Raw genomic sequence first — 11084 nt, 5'->3', positions numbered from 1 at the left:
CTTAAAACATATTGTGAGTAAGACCATCCAAGTGGAGTATTTAAAATGGAAAGGAAACATGTCAAAAAAAATCAACCCCCAAAAAACCCACAGGGGTATCACTGGTCAAGGATGGGCTGTGAGAATCATGATCTTGGATTGTGTGATTATAGGTAGGGCCATCTTAGGTGTTGAAAAACGTGCTCTCACACCGAGTGGTTTTTTCATCCCTTGCTCTATTTCTGGCAGGATGAATTCTTGCTGCTGGTAAACGTGAAGAAATGCAGGGTTATCTGATAAGGGTCACAATGACACTGTTAGGAAGGATGCTGATAAATATATCTTGGCCACAATAAAGAATTAATCCTAGACTGGGACCAGTTGGATTTTGTGGATTGCTTAATACATGAGAAGGCATTGTAATTTCACCCCCGTTTTCCACCAGTGTTATGTGGTGACATCTTTCTATGGACATAAATATATAGATCTACAGCATTATTTTTAATTACTGCATTGCATAATATAGCATATATGAATTATGGTTGAATAAATAACTTGTCTTTCATAGATATCTTGTTTTTCCTCATGTTTTTCTTATTATAAAGGATGCTGTGAAGAACAACCTAACACAAGCATCTCTTTTTGTAAAGTTGATTAGCTTCTTCTCAGGGAATATTTTTAGAGGTGGAATTTGTTTGCTAAATGATAGATGTGTTACACATTTGGACACAGGTAGTTCTATAAGTTTTTTAATTAACATGACACATATATTTGTGCATACAAGTTATAACTTTATTTTCTCATAATTCAACAGTACCTCTATTGTAAACCCCCATTTCCAATTTACAACAGAAAATCTTATGTAATAGTCAGTTTTAGGTTAAATCACTCCAATAAAGTAACCTTAAACTTAGTTAATGTGATTTAAAAATGCCACCATGTGGAGGTTTAAATTTTCTGTTCTGGGCCTGTCTTATTATATCTTCTCTGGGACCAGTTCTTAGTTCCAGGGTGCTTATGCAACTGTCACCAGGGTCTGATCTGGCTCTGAGTTGGTTCTGCACTGGCATTTTCCTCAGATGTGATTTATTGAGACTATCCTTTGGCACTAATGGAATACAGTGTTTCTTCAATGATGACATGTCTGAAGTTTAAATGGAACACTGCTTAGGTGTTTGGCCCAGCTGATTTTTCTGCGATGCAGTCTTGTTGTTCTCAGGTTTCTGGTTGGAACAGTAACCAACTCTGTGTGCCATCATCCCAGTCCTAGGATTCCTCAACTGTCTGCTGGCTCTGTCTCTCAGCAAATCTTCCCATCGCACTGGACACATGGAAACTTTGGATCTCTACACAACAATCAAGGGGAACAAGCAACTGTAGGGAAAGTACAAAGTCTAACAATTTCTTCTTCATGGACCTTTTTGCTCAATCTTTCTGAGGAAAGAGGTAATGTCACTAGGTAATTCTGAAGAGACTGAGGAGAGTAGTCAAGCTTTGAAGAAGCCGCTGAAGAGAAGAAGCTAACTATGGGAAGAAGTGTCAGGCAGTGTTGATAAGCTCCAGACTATACATTTCTAGTAGGCAAACAAGGGCAAATATGTGACATCTTCTCCATCACTGCCCAATGATAATAGCAAAGGGTTGAAGACTGGGAGAACATCCAAGAGAGGTGGGACGGGGAGGTTGAGGATGTCTAAAAATAGTGGGGATAAAACAATGAATGAGCTGGACAGATCCACAGCAGGCTGTGGTCAGATTAGGGGATAATGGGTTTTCATAGTTTAAAGGTAGAAAGTTTTCAGGAGATGAAAAACCTTGTGGGGGAGGTTTGAAGTAAAGAAGTGAAAACTGATAAATTTAAAAAGTCGAATCACCGTAAGGCTGGGGATTTGCTTGGAAATTGAAGCTGGTTAGGATGAAGGTTGAACTTGGTGTGAAGAGCAAGACACATTTCTAGGTTCTAAAGACATGGAGGGAAACCACTGGGAGTTAAATAGAATGAAATTAAGACAATGTGCATGACAACAGCAAGGAGGGTTAACATATATCAGAGGACAAAAGCCTGCAAGGAAAACAGATTTGAGAGGAGTTAAGAAGGTAATGGGCTGAAAGGGAAAACCAGGACAATGGAATACTAATCAATCTCTCCATCTCTCTTCCCCAACTGCAGAGTTAGAAGACATAGATAAGGAAGAGAAGAGCTATTCTTAGGAGAGAGCCAGATTTCAGGTAAGGAGATAGAGGTAGTTCATTTGGCAAATGACTCAGAGAGCAGGAAGAGCGAAGCATGAAGAAAGCGAAAGCACAGCAGAGAAGAAAAAGCTAGTGAAGCTTGCATTTTGAATGACAGGCAAAGCAGAGGGGATTGGGAGAGAAATTTAGTGGACTGTTCTGAAGAGAGCCTTCTGAAGAGAACTTTGGTACATAACCACTTGCTGTCCCTGGCTGAGGTCGTCGGAGTTTGTAGCTCTATTCATTCTCTCTGTGTCCTAGTCGGCAGGCAGTGACTGAGCTTGAGGTTCCAAAAAGAATATTGATTAAAATACATTTTAAGGTTTACACCAGGAGTTGTGTGCTGCTAAGTGTGACTATGCTTAATGTTTTGAATAGAAGTAAAATTCACTTGTGGGTCAAAGTTGAAATTTGCATGTGAACCTAGCCAAAATTGATTTGAGTTTCTTGGGTTGTGTGATATAATCAGCAAAAATATTATTAAAGCCTTTAAAGTCATTTTTCCCAAAGCAGATGCTAATGGCAGCAAAAGAAGCAGTCTATTTCATCTAGAATTTGAGGATTATAAGCGAGGGTGAGGCAAACAGAAGCCCCGAAAAACATCACAGCTAAATTTGATGAATTCTATTGGTATCTTGTCATCCTCAATTCTTATTTTTTTAGTTAGCATAACAAAACTGAACCCTCAATATCAAATTAGGAAAAGAATTTTTAAAAACTGTAGAGAAAGAAGAGAGAAAGAGAAATGACAGCAGGCCCATTATTTTCTTGCTATCATCCCACTTCTCCAAGAGAGTGGCAGTAGCTATCAGGCAAGTGTAGGTGCTTTTTCATGTTACCGTTCGGTCATCCCAGGGCACAGCTAAAGATATCAGACTGGAGTTGGATCCTGGCTTTGCATTTCTTTTCTGTCTTTAATCAGTCATTTCCTGTTTGGTGTTAGTTAACAGTTCCTTTGGTGGATTTTTTTTTTTCCTCTGAGTCATCTTACTTGATAATGTCAGCCATGGACTCACTGGCACATGTTGTATTGTCAATCTGTGATTCTCACTTTGGGCCATTTCTGTTGCTTGTGTCTCTTCTACTTTCAATTTCCCTTTGGTTGCCATCCCCTATTTTAGGAGAACTCAATCCACGTGCAGAGAAATATTATAGGTTAATCTCAGCAGGATGTGTGAGAAAGAGACCTTGGAAACAGGATGAAACTTGGAGTGTCATAATTCTATTTGCAGAGACTTGATCCTTGCTTACATGGACTGATCACAGTTGCTGAAAAAAAAATAACTCTGTGATATTTTCATGGATTCAGCCATATGGCACCGCCCTACCTGAACCATCATTCTGTTTTCCCTTACAGACACTGAGGAATGCAATATGGACATCCCGTCTGACTACACAGTATACAAACTCTTTACCTAATGTTGCAGATGGGTTTCATATATCCGAGGGGCTGTTTATTAATGTGGATATTTTTTCTCTCGCTTATTTACATATTGCTCACAAGCCTGCCTACAACATGGAAATGATTTGCATGCATCTCGTTTCTTAGGAGTAAAAGCACACTCCTACACAATAGGGCACATCATTTCACAGAGAGGCAAGTCATTTTGGGGTCTCCATTTTCATGTTTTGTGGGGGCAGTGCCATAAAAGCACTCTACACAAAGCGATCTCTACCATTTACTTGGAATGTGAGCAAATATAAAGAAGTGCTTAAATGCTTGGAGACAGTAAGGTATGGTAGAGAAGGTGGTAGAAGGAGTGAAGGTATTAGAATAAGGCACGCTGAAGAAATATTCCCGATTTTGTTATTTACCACCTGTGCAGTCTTGGAAAATATTTAACCTGAATCAACCTAATTCCTCATCTATGAAATAGGAAAAATAGCATATAATGTAAAGTTGTTGTATGAATTGGACACAATGCATGTGTTATTAAAAATGAAATTGTTAAAATTATTTAGGAATTATTATTATTATTGTTTTCCCAGGACAGGTATGTTGGTACTTTCAGGAAGTAAAGATGATTTTATTTGATTATTTCTTTACTCCACAATAGTTTTTGAGGTGTATATTCCTATTACCTACGAAAGTGCCTGGAACATGATCTGCCATGTTTATGGATTATCAATGTATGTTAGTTTACTTAATTGTAAAATAGATCCGTCCAAATGAAAAACATATCCCTAAAGAGACATTCATATTTAGAGAGATGGAATCAAAATTTTTATAGATGATTACTGGAAAACTTGTTGGCAGAAAAAGATGGAAAATATAAAAAGAAATGTTGATTTTTTCTTTTTTTACTGTTTACTTGCCTCAAACTCTTTGGTTTAGAAGTGGAAACTTGAAACTTGGAGAATAACAACAACAACAATAACAACAACAACAACAACAACAGAAAAGGAACATCATACAAGGCATTTCTTCATTTGTGTATACTGTCTTCCACCAACAGAATGTTAACCTACCTGAAAACCGGGATTTTGTCTGTTTCCCTGTCTGGTAAAAGCCTGCCCACTGCCTTGAAGAGTGTCTTGAACATAGTAATTGCTCAATACGTATTGAATAGATTTTCATTTCTTCATATCTAATATCTAGAGAGTTCATAATAACACATCCTTTCTACTCTTCATACCTAGGATTAGGAAGTCCATTTGTCTTTAAATTCAGGATTTTTAAAATTTCAGTATTTATTTTCATTTTTAACAGAAATATTTATTCTTTGGCCATTAATTTTTATTTCTATCACTTGGCAAAATGGTTATCCAAATAATTTACCCGACATGCCTAAATTTGTTTCAATCAAAACACTTACATTTGGCTACCCATAACAATCAAATTATTATTTTTTATTGTGTTTGTATCTCAGTCATGATATTTCAGTTATTTCTATATGGAGAAGACCGTGGCTAGCACAGCAAGCTTTGTGGAAAAACATGGATATTAATTATTCTCTCAGAAATTAATTTTTTATCAGATAAAACTTCCAGATGGATGGCAGATCATAGAATCACATTTTTTTCCTGCTATCTTATGGCACACTGAAACACTTGATTTGCAAGCTGGAACATGATGATCTGACCATGTAATTGTCAACAGCATAACTGGTTATACACCTTATGCCTGGATCCTTTAATTTTCACATTTATTCTGACACATTTAGAAAGCCTATGGTCTGAATTATTCAATTCATGTTCACTGAGAAGTTAGTGAAGTTCTCACCTGTAGTCCCAGCACTTTGGGAGGCTGAGGCGGGTGGATCACAAAGTCAGGAGACCGAGACCATCCTGGCTAACACGGTGAAGCCCCATCTCTACTAAAAATACAAAAAATCAGCCAGGCGTGGTGGCATGTGCCTGTGGTACCAGCTACTTGAGAGGCTGAGGCAGGACAATCGCTTGAGCCTGGGAGGTGGAGGTTGCAGTGAGCTGAGAGCGCTCCACAACAGAGCGCTCTCAGCCTGGACGACAGAGTTAGACTCTGTCTCAAAAAAAAAAAAAAAAAAAAAAAAGGTAGTAAGTTCTAAAGTATAAAAACTCTAATAGGAGCTTAATGAAAACCAATAAACAAAATCATAGATTATTCCCCAAGACAATTATTATCTTTTTCTGGAACTAGAGTAAGGTTTGACGAAGTTGAATTTCTTGCTCTTCTTAAGTTCTTTTTACAGTAAAATTTCCAGTAAGCATAGCTGGCCATAACATGAGAAGTCAAACACATTAGGAGGGACTGAATGATGCAGCAGAAATGTGGATTCTAGGTCCCTCTTGCCCATTTTTTGGTTGTGTGACCCTGGGCAAGCTGTTTAAACTTTGTGACCACTGATTCCTCACAGAAAAAAAGCAAGGTTTTCAATAAGATAACTTTGACATCCTTTGTGTTTCTAAAATTTTTATAATCCACAAACCAGGTAGGCTAACTCCAAATTATTGAAAAATCAATACATAGTTATATGAAATGAAGATGGTCTTTTTTTTAAAATCACAATGAGCTCTGTGAAATAAAAGCAAAGACTCCTTAGTTTTGTTTACATTTATATGACAAAATACCATCTCAGCGACAGCCTTGTCCTAGATGTTGTCATGAATGAGCAATAAATTTTAAAACGTTTGAGGGGTTCAAAAGATCACTCAGAATTCATCTCTCACAATTTGAGGAAAAACAAACTCTGACAAAAATAGGTTCCAAAGTCTCAGTTAGTGTGCTCTGGAAAATATAAAATATTAAAAAGATAGCAATAGCAAATATACCAGTAATTTATAGATTGTGATAGAACTCAGGCATGTGTGTGGCATATCTCTCTATATTAACATGTTGACAACAGAGCAATAATGATGTTTAATTCAAACAGTCTTTTTATGGCAGGCAGTATGTGAAAAATATTTTTGATGTATTCATCATGTTTTTGTGTTCCGGGATCATCTTGCAAAAGCAGACTTGAATCTTTCCTAAATGCATGGTCCTTCGATTTGAACTGATAGAATATTATGACTTCCTTTGTCTTCTGTTTTGTGATTTTGCCAGTAGTTGAAACGAGGAGAACAATAGAGTGTACATGAATAGAATTGAGCATTACAGAAGGTGTAAAGATACTGAAAGCTGACAAAAGAGGAACACTAATGAACCAAAAAAAAATTGGCTTAATTTTTTTGAGTTAGGAATTTCTGCATCTATATCTCTGTCTTTTGTTTTCCTTTAAAAAGAACAAATAGTTTATTTAAAGGGAATTAATTCCTTCACTAATAGCCATATATGATTTATTTAAATTCACATCGAGTTTCTTTAATAAATACCTAAAAGAAAAAGATAAAATGTTGCTAGTCTTTGTGGGGAAAGGGTTCCACAAGAAAAACAATGAAAAATTGTTTATTGATTTCTTATGCAAAATTATTTATTGATTTCTGTGTACATGCTTTCTATACATAATGTGATTCTTTCTCTAGTCTTTGCTATTATCAACCTTTAGCAGAAAATCAATTCCGGCATCAAAATGATCTTTCATAACATACAAGCAGTTTATTCTAGGAATCCAGGTGCCGTGGTCCATGGGAACCTGAATTTTGTCTTAGATGCTCTCCCTACATTTCTTCATCTTTCTGAGAGCACCATGTCGCCTCCTACTCTCTGTTAACTGGGAACTTACTGTATCTTTCCCTGGAGCTCTATGCTGCCAGTTTCTTCAACGAAGTACTCCTTTCTCCAGAAGTAACACTTCAGACTCTTCTCCACAGTCAATCTATTAGTTTGGATATATTAATGCATATTGAAGTATGATTAGCTTTAGCTCTGGTGTAATTTGCATTTTAATATTAGTTTTTAATCGAAAGGGATTTCTAATTGTTGGATTTGCTTCATTCCCACCTTCAACCCCTGTTAATTTGCCACCTTAAACTTCTCATCCTGCTAATAAAAGACTTCATTTAGTTATTGTGAATTCCAATATTTGTTGAAAAATAGTTTATTTCTTCACAAAAATATATTTTTCAGGGAGAACTCTTTTTTTTTTTTTTTTTGAGACATAGTCTTGCTTTGTCACCCAAGCAGGCTGGAGAGCGCAGTGGCACAATCTTGGCTCATTGCAAGCTCCACCTCCCAGGTTCACACCACTCTCCTGCCTCAGCCTCTCAAGTAGCTGGGACTACAGGCACCCACCACTATGCCCGGCTAATTTTTTGTATTTTTTGTCAGAGACGGGGTTTCACTGTATTAGCCAGGATGGTCTCGCTCTCCTGAACTCGTGATCCACCCGCCTCAGCCTCCCAGAGTGCTGGGATTACAGGTGTGAGCCACTGCGCCTGGCCAGGGAGAACATTTTTATGTCTTTCCCCCTGGGTTTACATTGCCCCAGTTTTTACTTTGATGTTTCTATCTGTTGTTACACTAGATCCCACAGCTAATGGGTCCTAGGTGAAAGCACTTTAGTTATTTGTTCCCAGGCACCATGATTCAACTGCTAAACAGAACAATCCTTCCTCATCCTCTTTCTTTTGGGATCTCTGTAGGCATTTCCAAAGGAGGTGAGAAGACTCAGCATTTCATCCCCAGTTTCTGCCTTTGCATCTGTATTAGTTCACTCTCATGCTGCTAAGAAAATGTGGCCCATATACACCATGGAATACTATGCAGCCATAAAAAAGGAAGAGTTCATGTCCTTTGCTGAGACATGGATGAAGCTGGAAACCATCATTCTCAGCAAACTAAGACAAGAATAGAAAACCAAACACTGCATGTTCTCACTCATAAGTGGGAATTGAACAATGAGAACACATGGACACAGGGAAGGGAACATCACACACTGGGGCCTGTCAAGGGATGGGGGTCAGGGGGAGGGACAGCATTAGGAGAAATACCTAATGTAGATGATGGGTTGATGGGTGCAGCAAACCACCATGGCACATGTATACCTATGTAACAAACCTGCATGTTCTGCACAGGTATCCCAGAACTTAAAGTATTTTAAAAAAATAAAAAAAAATAAAAAAGAAAGAAATACCTGAGACTGGGTAATTTCTAAAGGACAGAAGTTTAATGGACTCACAGTTCCACATGGTTGGGGAGGCCTTGCAATCATGGTGGAAGGCAAAGGAAGAGCAAAGGAACATCTTACATGGTGGTAGGCAAGAGAGCTTGTGTAGGGGAACTCCCCCTTGTAAAACCATCAGATCTCATGAGACTTACTCACTTTCATGAGAATATCACAGGAAAGACCCTCCCCTATGATTCCATTATCTCCCACTGGATCCCTCCTCCAAAACGTGGGGATTATTACAATTCAAGGTGAGATGTGGGTAGGGACACAGAGCCAAACCATACTATTGCCTCTCTCTTCTCCAGCTGTGCCTTATTTCTTAGCTTGCCTCCCATCTCTCTCACTTTGACATGGTAATGATGGACCTCTCCTGATTTACTATTTTCCAAAGTGTCTCAGAGGCCACTTAGGGCAGCTTCCAGCTGCCCCTACATATCTGGTCTTTGGTAGTAAAGTCTCAGTCACTTTCTATCCAGCAGGGGAACATCTTCCTTTCTAGGTCCAGATTTTGGTGAGGCTAGTGGTCCCACGTTAGTGAGAATAGGTCCAGAATAACACTGAGCTTTCAGTTTTACTGCACCAATGCTCTGTACCTGAAACTCCATCCCATAGATGTGGTGCTGAATTTGCCTGGCAACACCAGTGTTGAGCCTTACTCATGACACTTTTTCTCTTAGAGCACTCATTGTTTCTGTCTGTCGTCTGGCCTCTGTTTTCACCCCTGTTAGTCTATAAGACATATTAGTATATGTTTGGAATCCTGTTGAAAATTGGGTTCAAGTTCTTCCCCACAATGTTCAGGCAATGGCTTACAAATCAGAGGATGTGGCTGTTGACCTCTGCTTAAGTTACTGTAAGCGGATAAGAAGGCTTTGTCTTACCAGTGTCAGCTCCGACCCAAATAAATCATGTTACACCACATTTCTTCATTTGGTCAGACTAATTTATTTATTCAGAGTACAGAAGGGAGAAAGATCTTTTTCTTCAGTGTTAGTCTAAATATTATATTAGCTGAGTCGCCTGCTTTGTTACTGGCTTGGGAAAAGTGAATGGTAGGGCATGTGGGAGTTAGCGTGACTCCATGTTTTTATTATAAAACATCAGTTGTACATTGTAGAGCAAAAGATAAGAATGGGGTGAATGGAATCCTCCTCCATAGCCAGGATCTGATGAGAAAAAAAAGGGGGGAAACATAGTAAATATCAAATAGGTATGACTTTAGAAACAGGAAAAGAAGTTTTGCAAGCAGAATAGAATTTTGTGGCATTCAAAGATGGAAAAGAGAAAATTTAGAAAGCTGCCCTGAGTATGAGTTTGGGAAACAAAATGAAACCAGAGAAGGTTTTCGTAAAATCATACCCCCAAAGAGCTTCATCTCCATCAGCAAGTATGAAATTGACAGCAGCTTAAGAAAGCAGGGCCCAAAGGAAAAAAATCTGGCTGGCTAGAAATAGAAGTCTTCAGTGGTAACCCAGAATATTAAGAGTAAATAGAGGAAAGAGGCTTTAAAATTGGAACTAACTATTCCTTAAATCTACCTATTTTAAATTCTTTTCTTATTTTAAAACCTTTATACCCCAAATTTTCTGGACATTCACAGGGAAGCTGGTGTTTACTGACTTGCCACATTTGGCCACTGGGCTGCAATGGACACCATGAGAGAAAGGAAATATAAGTTACAGAAATAATTTAGCATCAAGAAGTGGGCTTTGAGAAAGGGAAAGGTGTCACTAGTCCTCAGACACTGAGATGGGAACTCTGATGTTTGGGTAAAACAAGAGGTTCCAGGGCAAAATGCATATATACAAAATCTCCTGCATACATTACAATAATGCTCTTATTAATCTATAAAATCTCTGTGAATTAATAATTTGTCTCCCTACAATTTTCTTGTGATATTAAAGTACTCATTTTTATATAACCTTCAGTGAATTTTTACCCTATAATTAAATGTTGGTAAATGTGGTCAGAAGGTAATCATGACCGCCACAACCAAGAACAGGAAATTTTAAGATTTTAATTTCTTTAACGAGAGATTACCCAACCCACAGAATGTATTTCTTCAAAAATGATTTCTTTTGCTAAAAATTTAGTGAGGTTATTATATGCATATATGTGTTGCCAGAGAACGGTTATTAATAATTAGAGATCCTTAGGTCAGGATCAATACAAGTTTCAAGTAATATTGTTTCATAAAAGGCCTTAATCAGTGAGTTATTTTCCTGCAAGTGGTTCTGGAGAGTCTGAAAAACAAAGTATTGAGTGTTCATGAATGTGCCTCTGATTATAGTCCCTGTGTAATTGTATCAGTGTTTCAAGCCAAGAATTACAATGGCGGGGATT

The sequence above is a fragment of the Theropithecus gelada genome, chromosome 7b (assembly GCF_003255815.1).
Source record: "Theropithecus gelada isolate Dixy chromosome 7b, Tgel_1.0, whole genome shotgun sequence".
NCBI classification, from domain to species: domain Eukaryota; kingdom Metazoa; phylum Chordata; class Mammalia; order Primates; family Cercopithecidae; genus Theropithecus; species Theropithecus gelada.
This window is presented reverse-complemented; position numbering follows the sequence as displayed.